A 14,496-nucleotide genomic window follows, 5' to 3' on the forward strand; every position below is an offset into this window, starting at 1 on the left:
CACAGTCTTCAGGTGCGTCTCCTGTAACATGGCTACGCCTGCACTTAGCCCCTTTAAGTGCGCAAACACCCGGGCCCTCTTGACCGGCCCATTCAAGCCTCTCGCGTTCCACGTGATCAGCCGGATTACCCCCCCCCCCCCCCCCCTGCCGACTAGCCATCTTTTTTAGGCCAGCCACGTGCCCGCACCTCTCACACACTCCAGCCCCCCAGGCGGAGGCTCCCCGCCCCGACTCTCCCTCTTACCTTCAACTCCCCCTCAGTCAGCACAGCAGCAACCCAGTCCCCCCCACCCCGGGCCAAGCAAATGCATAACCTCCCTGCTCCCCCCATTGCACTCCCGTAAGTCAGCTGACTCCTGCTGACCCCGGCCGCTCCTGCCTCTGCCTCCGATCCCCCTAATGGATTCCCTCTCTAAGTCTCCAGCCCTCCCCCCACTAAAGTGGGGTGGCCAAAGTCCTCCCCTCTACCCCCGCTATGCACCAATGTGGACACCAAGCCAGTATCACCCCCAGCCTCGGGCCCCGTCCCCTCTTTTCGCGGGAAAAAGCCCGCGCTCCCTGCCTGGGCTGACACCGCCCCCTGTGGCGCAGCTCCTTCCACCTGCAGCCTCGCCCCAATCCCCGAAGGCCCAGGGCCACAGGCCCACAAAACCCCAAGAAAACACGGGGGACAACTCCCCCCAAACAAGCCCACATAAAGAAAAAACATCTCCCACTCCCCAGCATCCCCCATAACATGCTACAAACCACTAATTTGAGTCCAACTTCTCATTTTTGATACAGGTCCAAGCCTCATCCGGTGTATCAAAATAGTGGTGACGGTTCTGATACGTGACCCACAGCCGCGCCGGCTGTAACAGCCCGAACTTCACCGCCTTTCCATGGAGAACCGCCTTGGCCCGGTTGAACTCTGCCCGCTTCTTGGCCAGCTCTGCATTCCAGTCCTGATACATGCGGATTTCGGCATTCTCCCACCTACTGCTCCGCTCCTTCGCCCATCGCAGGACACACTCCCTGTCGGTGAAGCGGTGGAACTTCACCACCACGGCCCTTGGTGGCTCATTCGCCCTCGGCCTCCTCGCCAGGACTCCGTGCGCCCCATCCAGCTCCAAGGGCCTCGGGAAGGCTCCCACGCCCATCAGCGTACTCCGCATCGTAGCCACATACGCCCCAGTGTCCGACCCCTCCACGGCCTCTGGGAGGCCCAGAATCCGGAGGTTCTTCCTCTTCGACCTATTCTCCAGATCCTCGAACTTCTCCTGCCATTTTTTATGCAGCGCTTCGTGCGCTTCCACTTTGACAGCCAGGCCCAGGACCTCATCCTCATTATCAAAGGCCTTTTGCTGCACCTCCTTTATCGCAGTCCCCTGCATCTTCTGGGTCTCCACCAGCCTTTCAATCGACGCCTTCATAGGGCCAACATCTCTGCCTTCAATTCCGCAAAGCAGCTTCTCAAAAACTCCTGCTGCTCCCGAGACCACTGAGCCCATGCTGCCTGGTACCCGCCCGCCGCCATCTTGCTTTATTGCGCCCGTTCTCCTCTCTTCTCCAGTGCCACATTTTTGACCGCTCCGCTCCTGGTCCACTCCATACAGTGCTGGGGGAACCTCACTGCTTCCTTCCCACACCGGGAATCATCATCCAAGTGCTGCTGGAGCTCCTTAAAAGGGCCCAAAAGTCAGTTCTCGGCGGGAGCTGCCGACCGTTTGACCTACCCAGGCATAGCCGCAACCGGAAATGAGTAGGCTTATATTAACACTGCAGCAAGGTTACTGTGAAAAGCTGCTAGTCGCGCCTGTTTGGGTACACAGGGAGAATTCAGAATGTCCAAATAACCTAACAGCGCGTCTTTCGGGACTTGTGGGAGGAAACCTATGCAGACACAGGGAGAACGTGCAGACTCTGCACAGACAGTGACCCAAGCCGGGAATTGAACTCGGGTCCCTGGCGCTGTGAAGTAACAGAACTAGCCTCTGCTGCCCATACCTTGGGTCAGGATTCTCCATTTGGTAGCGTGGAATCACTCTTGGTCCGTTGTGGCGCTAGGAACGGTGCCCAGGAGGAAATCAGTCTCTCTTGGAATGCACATTTATGTGTGGTGGGGAGCTTCGGGGATTCCGTTCCGAATCTTGCTATCGTGCCGCCATATTGAGCGGACAGCAACTATCAGCGTCCAGCGATTGACACCCCCCCCCCACACACACACAACACAAATCCTGCCCCAGTCAGGGTGACCTGACAGCCCCACGCATTCATGAGTGAAAGGAAATGAAAATAAACAATCCAGACACCTGACTGGATGCCATTACACTGTCAGTTACAGCCAACTAAAAGCTATTTCTCTTTGAAAGTGAATCGAAGCCTCGCAGATCAAAAGATTTGAGGGGGGTTTAAAGTCTTGCGCTCTGTTTTGGCTGAGGCAGTAGAGTAAGTGGCGGATAAAAATGTCAAAATAATGCTGTACCAGGCGCCTGTGGCATGCGTGGGCACGAACTGGCTTAGGTTGGAGTATTTTAAATTGCACCGGGGTACGAGGCAAGGGTGTCCCCTTACCCCGTTATTATTTGCTCTCGCCATTGAGTCGCTGCCCATCGCACTGAGAGCTTCAAGGAACTGGCAGGGGCTGGTCCGAGGGGGGGGGGGGGGGGAGGGGGTGGAGCATGGGGTTTCGCTCTATGCAAATGATCTCCTGTATATTTTGGACCCACTGGAGGGGATGGGGGAGGTCATGTGGATCTTAAGGGAATTTGGCACTTTCCCGGGGTATAAATTGAACGTGGGGAAGAGCGAGCTGTTTGTGAGCCAGGCTAAAGGGCAGGAGAAGAGACTGAGGGAGCTGCCGCTGAGGAGGGTAGAGAAGAGCTTTCGCTACCTGGGTATACAGGTGGCCCGGAAGTGGAATTTGTTGCATAAACTTAATCTGACCCGGCTGGTGGAACAAATGGAAGGGGACTTTAAAAGATGGGACATGCTCCCGCTGTCACTGGCGGGGAGGGTACAGACCATGAAAATGACGGTCCTCCCCAGGTTCTTATTTGTATTCCAGTGCCTTCCCATCTTCATCCCTAAGGCCTTTTTCAAGCGGGTTAATAAGATAATCTCGGGATTTGTGTGGGCGAGTCAAGAGAGTGCTGCTGGAACGCAGTTGGGGGAGGGTGGGCTGGCGCTGCCGAACCTTTGTAACTACTACTGGGTGGCCAACATTGCCATGATCAGGAATTGGGTATTGGGGGAGGGGTCGGCATGGGAATGGTTGGAGGTGGTATCATGCAAAGGCAACAGTTTGGGAGCGCTGGTAGCGGCGCCACTGCCGTTCTCGCCGGCCCGCTACTCCACAAGTCCGGTGGTGGTCCCCGGTATGTAATAACCACAGGTTCCTGCCGAGTAGGATGGCGGGTTCCAGAGCTGGCAGAGGGTGGGTATTAGAAGGATGTGTGACCTGTTTATAGATGGGTGCTTTCCCAGCCTGCAGGCGCTGGAGGACAAGTTTAAATTACCGCCAGCGAATGGCTTTAGGTATTTACAAGTGCGAGCCTTCCTGAGGAACCAGGTGGTGGCCTTCCCGCTGCTGCCGCCATGGGGGATACAAGACAGAGTAGTGTCTGGTACCTGGGTGGGGGAGGGGAAGGTGTTGGATATCTACCAGGCGGAGGAAGCCCCGGTGGAGGAGCTTAAAGGCAAGTGGGAGGAGGAGTTAGGAAGGGAGTTAGAGCCGGGACTATGGGCTGAAGCCCTAAGTAGGGTCAATTCCTCCTCATCATGTGCCAGGCTCAGTCTCATACAGTTTAAAGTGGTTCACCGGGCACACATGACGGCGATGAGGATGAGCAAGTTTTTCGGGGTAGAAGACAGATGTGCGAGGTGTGCGGGGAGCCCAGCAAACTATGTCCACATGTTTTGGGCGTGCCCGACGCTGGAAGAGTTCTGGCCGGGGTTGCCAGGGCAATGTCCAAGGTGCTGGGAACACGGGTGGTGCCGAGTCCAGAGGTGGCGATCTTTGGAGTGTCGGAAGACTCGGGAGTTCAGGGAGTGAAAGAGACCAATGTTCTGGCCTTTGCCTCCCTGGTAGCCTGGAGACGGATCCTGTTATTGTGGAGGGACTCAAAGCCCCAAGTGTAGAGACCTGGGTCAGTTACATGGCTGGGTTTCTCAGCCTTGAGAAAATAAAGTTTGCCTTAAGAGGATCAATGTTCGGGTTCTCCCAGAGGGCAGGGGAAAAGCTTCAAGGACACCCTCAAAGCCTCCTTGGAAAACGTGCAACATCCTCACTGACATCTGGCCCAAGACTGCCTGAAGTGGAGGAAAAGCATCCTTTTCAGAGTCAGCCGGAGCCAAGCATGGCGACCCGAGCTCCTCAGAACTTACTTTTAAGTCATCCTTGACTCTGAGGGACTGCCTAATAGAGAGAGAGGTTTATTTGTGTCAAATCTAAGGGTTTTTAAGATTGCTTTTAAATTCATATGGGTTGATTGCACAGTCTCAATGTGTTTTTCGGGGAGGGAGAGGAAGAGGAGGAGGAGAGGGGGGTGCGGGGGTGTTGTTCCTCAGTGTCACCTGTGCGCTTTGCTCCTTCAGCAGCGGAACAAGCAAAAGCGCCCTCGCCAGGTGGCGCGGGAAGCCTGTTGGAAGTTGTAGTCCAGCCGGGCCGGACCTGGGAGGCAAGAAGGAAGAATCATCACCAAATGACTACAGCTCCCGAGCTGCACCGCCCCGCGCAGGCGGAGAGAGGCTCTGTGTATCAGGTGAATGCAACAGGTTAAGGTTTCTTTTCTTACCTGCGTTTGGGATTGGCAATGAAGCAGAGCATCGCACAGAAAGGTATGCGATATATTTTAATAACTTTTTTTTAGAAGGGGAAAATGCTCATGAACATGCAGATTTAGAAATGCCACTACATTTTTTTTTGGCATGGAACTGCCTCTTTACTGGCTAAACACCTGGTGACAAAGAACGGGGTTAATTTAAATTGTACAAACACGGAAAAGGATTAGGAACTTGCAATGAATAAGTTGTTTGAACGATGTTTGTGCTGTATCTAACTACAATTAGAGTGCTCCATAATCTTCACCTAATATTGAAGGAAGAGCATATGTCCATGTTAGGATGATACGACTTGTAGGGATGTTATTCCTATTCACCTGCTGCCCTTGCCTTTCTCGGTGGCAGAGGTGGCTGGGTTTGGAGGTGTTGCCATAGCAGCCTTGGCGAGTTGTTGCTGTGCATCCTGTAGAAAGAATAAGAAATACATTTGGTGAAATGCATTCTTGCCACTTCTCTGACTTTCAAGCGAGTTGTGAAGGGACATCCAAAATCATCCTTTGTCTTATTACTTCACCAGTAATATATCCTGTCTCAGTTTCTGCTTGGCTTGTCTGATGCTGGAACCCATGTTTGGTGCCTTTGTCCAGGCCCAATTATTCAAATGCTTTCTTGACCAGCCTCCTATTACTTTGTAGATTTCAATACATTTAATATACAGCTTCTCCTCTCTAGTTCAGCACCAACTCCCGTTCAACTGTTTTACTTGAACTCACTTGGCTTCCAGACGCCCTAGGCGGCATGGTAGCACAGTGGTTAGCACCGTTGCTTCACAGCTCCAGGGTCCTAGATTTGATTCCCGGCTTGGGTCTGTGCGGAGTCTGCATGTTCTCCCTGTGTCTGCGTGGGTTTCCTCCCACGATCTAAAGGTGTGCAGGTTGAGTGGATTGGCCATGCTAAATTGTCCTTTGTGTCCAAAAAGGTTAGGTGAGGTTATGGGGATCGGGTTGATGTGTGGTCTTAAGTGGGGTGCTCTCTCGAAAGGCTGGTGCAGACTCGATGGGCTGAATGATCTCCGTCTGCACTGTAAATTCTATGAAAGTTACTTTCAAAATTACCATGGAGCCACTATAACTATACTATTATTTATAAAATGGATCTTGATCTTTTTGTAAGCCTATGTGTGTACAACACAGTATGTTAAACTAAGCCTTTTATTTATGCTTTGGAAAAAGCCAGAATAAACACTCCACACCACTCGAATTTGTAAGTTTTCTTCACTTAAAGGTACTCCGTGGTTCCTTTATCATGAGGAGAAGTCTGAGGGTGGGCTAGCTTTTGGTTTTCTATTATTATGAAGTTAGAGCTCTTCATTTTTTTTTGAAAAATGGCTTTTCACAATCTTTAACTGAAATTTTGGATCTTGAAATGAGATGGAAATGTTAGAAAAACGTAAGTGGTTTTTAAATGATTTATATTTGTATGGGTAAACATAAGGAATAAGGTATAGTTTTAGGTCAGCTTAAGTTATTGTTTCTGTGCCTGGAAGGGATCAATGGTTAGATTCATGCTGGGCAAAGGTGTTTTTATGTCCGTATAATAGCCCTTACAAGACCCACTGGGACGACCCAATTGATCTCCCCATGGGTGTGTGGAATACAAGCTTCCTTGCTAATGGGCGGAGGCCCATCAGCTGTGGATCATAGAATTAAACATTAAAAGCCGGCCCGAATTGGGACCGGTGTGATCGATAGCCCCAGTTGGGACCTATGTGCTATATGCTGTGTTGCGGGAATTTTCTTGTTGAAAATAAACTGCCATTTTGATTCTCCTTCTCTGTACGAACTCAGGAGACCAATGTGGGGGTTGGGTTTCAATTCCAACTGGGATTCTATTGTGCTTGAAGAGGATTAAAGTGTGAAAAATAAATAAAAAGCCGAGAGAAGGATAATTCATTGCTTAGCAACAAGGGCTTTGTAAGGATTAAAAAATACCTAAAAAATACTGGGGCAGCACAGTAGTACAAGTGGATAGTGATATGTTGGGTACTCTGCTACACAGACGAACCAACACGGTTGCGAATAGTACAACTCAGTTTTATTGCTAACATTTATTTACAGTGGTAAACTGGTTACTGAGGTTCGATCATAACCCTAGAATCTGTGGACCTAATCCTAATACTTGCTATGAGCTCTGTGCCCTGAGCTGTCTCCTGCTGGAATGCCCAGGAAGTGTCGTGTTCCCTGTTTTGTACTGTGTATGCTCTTGCCTGTGATTGGCTGTGGTGTGTGTGTGTTGATTGGTCCGTTGATCTGTCCATCAATATGTATGTATGTTTGTGCTATGATGTTTACCTAAATATCATGACAGATAGCACTGTGGCTTCACAGCGCCAGCGTCCCAGGTTCGATTCCCCGCTGGGTCACTGTCTGTGCAGAGTCTGCACGTTCTCCCCGTGCCTGCATAGGTTTCCTCTGGGTGCTCCAGTTTCCTCCCACAGTCCAAAGACATGCAGGTTAGGTGTATTGGACATGCAAAATTGCCCTTGGTGTCCAAAAAAGTTAGGAGGGGTTATTGGGTTATGAGGATAGGATGGAAGTGAGGGCTTAAGTGGTTGGTGCAGACTCGATGGGCCGAATGGCCTCCTTCTGACCTGTATGTTTGTTCTTAGTTTTTTTTAAAACAGGAAGTCAGAACAGTTTTGGATCGAAAGCCAGCGAGGAAATATTTCTCGGCACTGCTTGAAGCAGGAAAAGTTGTAAGATAGAGCAATGTGTAATAAAACAAGCTCCAGAGAAACTCGAGGACGGTTGGTCCTAGAAACCTGGAAATAGAACAAGATATTGTTCATGGGAATTACAGACAAAGCTGAGAATGAATTTTAGAGTAATTAATAGGAGGGCCAAGCGGACTTGGAGGACGTAGTGGCAAAGGACCAGGCGGTGGTCCTTGTTAAGGAAGAAGAAATTTCTATAGGTTCCTAAAGTAGTACTACAACAGGCTTCTAAAGTAATCTGTGAAGCAAATTTTAAATTTATTGGGAAGACCGTATTGGCTGGATATCAGAGTTTGTGTTAACAGTGGAAGTTAGTTGAGAGCAAGGAATCCGAATGGTAAAGATGTAAATCCTGGACTGGATTCGCTGTCGAAAGTGGAGCAGAAGCTTTGTTTAAAAGTATCATTTGAATATCCTGGACTGGATTTTGGAATGCAAAAAACGAATGGAAAGCATGATTATAAAAGAAGGTTTTAAAACTTGTTTTGGGAATTAGAGTTTGGAAACTCTTATGCGACAGTCATCTGAGGGGATTCTGAGGAGTCGGCCGCAGACATTCACTTGTGGTTTCAGAAAGGAATGTGTATTTGTCCACAGTCATCTTGTGTGCATCAAAGGGACTTAATGAGATCATTGCAGCTTCAAATGTACTTTGTCATCCGTGTTAATCTTAAAACCTGTGTGTATTTGTTAAGCTCGGGGGGGGGGGGGGAGGGGGAGTAAAGGAGTACTGTATTATAATCCAATTTCTCCATGTTTAATAAATATTTTTTCTTGTTAAAACTAATTAGCGATCCTGTGACTGTTCCTCCATGTTTTATAAAAACAAGTGAAAGTTACGGTCTTTTGAGCCAGGGTTCCATTAAGGGATCTTCCCATCCAGTTACAATACCAACTGGGATCATAACAGGACAAACTACTCTAAAATGTAAGGTTGCCTCCCAAGATGAAGGTGTGATAGACAAACAAGAACTGATAAAAGGGAGTGCAAAGAGAGACATTTCACATCTCGGCAGACATCCGAATCTCATCTCCTGCTGATCTATATCTTAAAACATAGAAATGGTCAGAGTTCAAAGAAACCTGATTTCTGGGGAGAGAGACATCTTGTTTGTTTGTTTTCAGACTACACGAGGTGGGGGTTGAGTAAAGCAGGGGAGCCAGCTAATTCCTCCTTACCTTGGGGTATAGCAAAATTGGGGTCCCACTTGGGAAGTTAAATTAGGGGATCGTGCCTGGAGATCAGTTGTAATACTACCTCGGTGGATGAATGAAGAGGGAAACATGTTTTGATGGAAAAAAATGTAGTTAATTTGTAAACTACTATTAGTGAAGAAATCAGTGTTGCAATGCACTTGATAAAACTTGGGGATGTAATCTAATCTCAAAATTTTTAATGTGTTACTACCAGCCCCTGGTGAGGTTCCCTGAAAGTTGCTGATTCGGGTGTGATCCCTCGATTTGTCACCATGTGCTGGGATACCCTAAATTGTTACAAACCTGGGTGAGAAGGGATAACAGGCTCTGTGTCTTTATTCAAGTTACCCTCTGCTGGCAGCAAGAAAGTTTAATCTGACAAGGTTCCCTTTCCCTTGGATACCTTTTTAAGACTCAATAGTTATGATTAAAAAGGAGACAATTTAACCAGGCTTTCTGGAGTTAAGATAAGTTTATTAACTACACAAAAGGAGAAATGGTAAAATACATGCATCTACATTCATACGGATTAGAAGTAAGAATTGAGTCCAATAGTAGTAAATATAAATACAAAGTTATATGGAGGAGTCCTTGACATGCAACGAGTAGTTATTGATTCCAGTACAGTCGACTTCTTGCAGGCGAGTAGTTTATTCTTCGATTCATGTGTTCTGTGAGTGGTATATTTCAGTTATTTATCCCAGCTGCGCTCTTTTTTTTTTTTTGCTGACTGGTTGACTTCCACAATCCGAGACAGAGTTTTTAGATATTCCTGAAAATATGGCTATTTCCTTTTAGCAGGGGCACAGCTTCTGGTACAAATTATACACGTTCAGAGTGGGAAACCTTCCAGCTGCTTTCCTCACAGCACCCACACGCAGAAAGACTGGCCCGGTTAGCACTGCAGGGACTGGGGTGTGTTATTGAACCCGTTGGTTACATTTAAAAAAATATTTTAAGTTTCCTTTGAGACTGTTTAATTTGATGCAGTATCCCTTTAAGGATCTGGCATTTTTAATTTATCCCACAGTTTGTTGATTTAGTTGATTTGGTTAACGCAAACTAGCACACTCACAGACTGGCAGGACAGGCAGGGATCTCTCTCAACTAGCTTTGTAAAACTCAACTGGAAAACCGGAATAGATGAGTCCATCTACTCTAGGCAATTACATCCAGGGTCTTTGAGCTGAGGTGGTCGGTATGTCCCTTCGTCTCTCCCGGAGATGATAATCAGTCTGGATTCTTTTAGCAGTACCTTGTCTGACAACAGGGAGGGGTTCCATTTCCTGAGAAATCCCCTGCAGCCATTCCTGTCAGTGGCTCACTGTACATTCTCGGCCACCTTCGGAATTTGTGTCCATTTTAAAATACAAAACTCAGATCTTTTTAATGTCCGATTTTTCCGTGTATATGTTCTATGTTTATTTCTCCATCATCGTAACACTTCCCCTCCTCGCGGAATAAAATGAGATTCATTCTCATTTAAATGCAGAAGGGAGAAAAAAAAAACACTACACATACGGTAGCACAAGTGGATAGCACTGTGGCTTCACAGCGCCAGTGTCCCAGGTTCGATTCCCCGCTGGGTCACTGTCTTTGCGGAGTCTGCACGTTCTCCCCGTGTGTGCGTGGGATTCCTCTCGGGTGCTCCGGTTTCCTCCCACAGTCCAAAGACGTGCAGGTTAGTTGGATTGGCCATGTTAAATTTTCCTTAGTGTCCAAAAAGGTTAGGAGGGGTTATTGGGTTGCGGGGATAGGGTGGAAGTGTGGGCTTAAGTGGGTCAGTGCAGACTCGATGGGCCGAATGGCCTCCATTGGCACTTTATGTTCTAATACACACACACACACACACACACACAGGTATACACACACGCGTATACACACCTACACACACACAAATACATACATATACACACACACACATACATACATACATACATGCATGCATACATACATTCTCTGAGCAATGGTCAATTTTATCTTCTCAGTCCTAACTGGTCGTCTTTAAATTCTGGGCAGGGGCAGCATGGGGGCGCAGTGGTTAGCATTGCTTTTTAAAAATAAATTTAGCGTACCCAATTCATTTTTTTCCAATTAAGGGACAATTTAGCGTGGCCAATCCACCTACACTGCACATCTTTGGGTTGTGGGGGCGAAACCCACGCAAACGCGGGGGAGAATTTGCAAACTCCACACAGACAATGACCCAGAGCCGGGATCGAACCTGGGACCTTGGCGCCGTGAGGCAGCAATGCTAACCACTGTGCCACCGAGCTGCCCTATGGTTAGCATTGCTGCCTCACGGCGCCGAGGTCCCAGGTTCGATCCCGGCTCTGGGTCACTGTCCGTGTGGAGTTTGCACATTCTCCCCCGCGTTTGCGTGGGTTTCGCCCCCACAACCCAAAGATGTGCAGTGTAGGTGGATTGGCCACGTTAAATTGTCCCTTAATTGGAAAAAATGAATTGGGTATGCTAAATTTTATATTTAAAAAAATTGAAATAAATAAATTCTGGATAGGCCGTCAGCAATCACCTTCGATTTTCCAGGAATGTGATACGGTTGGAAGAATAAATCCCAACATAATAGCCTAGCATAAACGGATTGTGGTTTGTCTAGACGGTGGCCTCACTCTACCCATTTTGGACATGTGCCTCAGAGTGTTCGACAGCCAGTAATAAACCAAAGGCTTCCTTCTCTACTGTGGAGTATCGTTTCTGTTGCTTGTTGAACTTTTTAGAGAAGTACGTGATTGGTGTCTCTATTCCGAGTCGCCCCTAATAACCCGGGGTGTTCGTATTTCAAGGTGTAGGAGAGGAATCTAATACAAAGCTGGTTCAAACCCCTTTGGGGGGTCGTTACAGGGGAACTACTTTCCAGGGTTCTTGCTTCTACTTTTTAATCCAGTGATGCCTGTCAGGAAGTACATGCATTTTTGTTGAGTTAAATAGGATTGGATTTGGCTGTCTTCACCAATTAAGTGATAAGGTATTCCCACTTGGGTTAGAAGTTTGATGCAGCTACCTGTATCTATAGACCAGGAAAGGAGAAAATTTGATATAATTATCTATCATAATACCAATCACTAAATTATACTTGCATTTTAATTTTTTTCAAATAGTGTGTGTATTTAATTGCTGGTAGTTTTCTGGTAGTTTATTTTGTACAATTTATGCTGGAATATGGAAGCAGGAACTAAGTGGTGTCAGAATTTCAAGCCTATTTTCGTGTGTTTCATAATTGGATTTACTTTTCTGCCTGTGAAAGAAAATTTTGAAACAAAGTTTAAAGTTACTTGTTAAATATCACAGGTTATGGTTCCATCCTTTCAGTGACGTGAGCTAACTAAGTGATTTAATTGATGCAAGCGTGCAATCTCTGATGGAGTGGTGTCCCTCTAATGTGGCCAACTGGGTGAATCGCTCTGGCTTTTGACAATGTGCACGTTAATCTTTGGGCTTTGGGAAATTTCTATGTTTTGGAACTTTGTATATTAGCTTTTTTTTTTTTGACTCCTTAAATAGAACAACCCTATATTTTCTTCGGAAATTAATTGTTATGTCTTTGTGAAAGTCGCTTTTCTCAGAACCTGTTGCCTCGTTTCCTGAAAGATTATGTATAAACAGGCCTTTTTAAAAGTTACAAAGAATCACAATTGACTTTGTTTTTCTCTCCTTTTTGTTTTGTCTGCTCGTGATTACCGAATTATTGAAAGAACTGAGCATAGCAGTGTGCTGTAGATCAATTCACACATTTGGCTAAAGTGATGTGATGACAAACTGCCCCAAGTTTATTTAATCCTTATTCTGTCGTCTTCCTTTATTTTTTCATGAGATATGGGCATCACTGGCAAAGCCAGTGTAGGAATGCTGAGTTCCAATAGCTGGTCTTAGTAAAACAATAGTTTATTCATTAGCCTGAGCAACGCTACTTGCTTATACTCTGCCCGTGCTCTGGAGAGAACACCCACGCTCTCATTACGTGACCCTTTAAGTGGCTGCATCATCACATGACCACTTTCCCGTTCAAGATGGGATAACTGGTGGTGCTGAGATATAACAGTGTGTGCGAACAGTAACTGTGTACAAATCATTTTATAACGAAGAACAGATTGAACAGGTTAACAATACATTACTATTTACATAGGATAAAACATGTGTTAAGCTGTTGCATAGCCCAACATGTCTCCTTAAAAGTTTTCTTAAAGTAAAATATTATGGTCTTCAGAGCCAGAATTGCATTCTGATCCCTTCCCGCCAGTAGTAACACTAACTGGGATTGTAACAGCTGCAACACAGCCTTGGCAGTAGGAATTGTGGTCCTGGCGTGTCTGAAGAATAAACGTTGTGCTGACCTGGGCAGACCCTGTCGTGGTCCATTTCTCAGGCTGAGGAGTACAGCATAGTAATCTGTAATCCCAGGCACATTTCTCTAGAAGATGCTTAGCTGAGCATACCACCTGCTCCATCAGGCTGGTGGATTGTGGGTATAGGAAGCTGCTCGTGATATGCTCAAAGTCCCTTGTATGTGCAAAGTTTCAAAATTCAGTGGAGATGAATTGTTGAGCATTGTCTGTCATGAATCTGTGGGATGTGTAGTGAAATGTCTCTTGAGCTTGATGATGATACTCGTCATGTTTGGTAGGTGGTCGAGTTCAAACACAGAACATACAGTGCAGAAGGAGGCCATTCGGCCCATCGAGTCTGCACCGACCCACTTAATGCTGGAAAATCTCAGCAGGTCTGGCAGCATCTGTAGGGAGAGAAAAGAGCTAACGTTTTGAGTCTGATGACTCTTTGTCAAAGCTAAAAAACATAGAAAGTGGGAGATATTTATACTGTGGGGTGAGGGAATGATACTGGAGAGAGGAGTTCCCTTTCGATCTGTGCATTACGAGTCGCCGTGTCAGTGAGGTCCCTTGATGCAAAAACCAATGGCCTGTTATTTTGGAAGCAGACTGTGTGCCAAGTCCAGGCTGGGAGGCATCTGCTGATATGAGTACGAGTGCTTGAATGTTAAAGTATTGTACCACCAGGAGGGCTGAGTGTATCTGTTTGAGTCTGTTGAAGACCGCTGTGTGGTGCTCCTGCCAGCACCACTCTGCATCCTGGTGGAGAAGTTAACAAAGAAGTCCAGTGATCTCACTATAAAATGGAATAAAGTTAGAAAGATATTTTGTCATACCAAGGAAGCGTTGTAAAGCGTGATTGTCCAAGGCAATGGCCATTTGTTGTTTGGTCGTTGTCCTATTTGGATCTGACTTCATACCATTGTCTGTAAGTGATCCATGTAGGGAACCTGGTTGACCCTCAATCTAGATTTAATAGGGTTAAGATTTGGTTGGTCCTGATTCTGTCAAGGATGAGATGAAGATGTGCATCATGTTCTTGCATAGTATGACCCCAAACCTGGATGTCATTGATAATTTTGCAGGGTTGGCAAGAGGCCTGGTATTGAAGAGCATGTACCTCTAGACCAAATTGGATGAGCCTCAGTGTAATGCTGTCCCAAAGACTTGGCAGCGGCCTTGCATCCTGCTCAACTATATAAAACCTGAATATTCTCTGTGTGCAATGGAGAGTGGCCACTCCTTCAGTGCAGATGGTTCGTCCGCCACAGGCCACGAGGTCCACCTGGGCACTGGGGTTTGATGCTGCATATGGGTTGCGTTCCTGTAACATTCAGCCAGGCAATACGTTACACTTTTCTCCATGATCTTTGCCTTCAATTTTGTGTTGCTGCAAGTCATGTTGAGGGTGGTGATGA

General features: G+C 46.8%; 1 protein-coding gene across 1 annotated transcript in view; it reads left to right on the plus strand.

Moving 5' to 3' along the window:
* The first annotated feature begins 4,797 nt into the window (after positions 1-4,797).
* amot (angiomotin) overlaps positions 4,798-14,496 on the plus strand; it is a 186,424-nt gene continuing 176,725 nt past the window's right edge. Inside the window, exon 1 of the mRNA XM_072505694.1 lies at positions 4,798-4,819. The gene's annotated coding sequence lies outside the window, so the exon portion shown is untranslated. The remainder of the gene's footprint in view (positions 4,820-14,496) is intronic.

This window comes from Scyliorhinus torazame, chromosome 5 (assembly GCF_047496885.1).
Source record: "Scyliorhinus torazame isolate Kashiwa2021f chromosome 5, sScyTor2.1, whole genome shotgun sequence".
Classification (NCBI taxonomy): domain Eukaryota; kingdom Metazoa; phylum Chordata; class Chondrichthyes; order Carcharhiniformes; family Scyliorhinidae; genus Scyliorhinus; species Scyliorhinus torazame.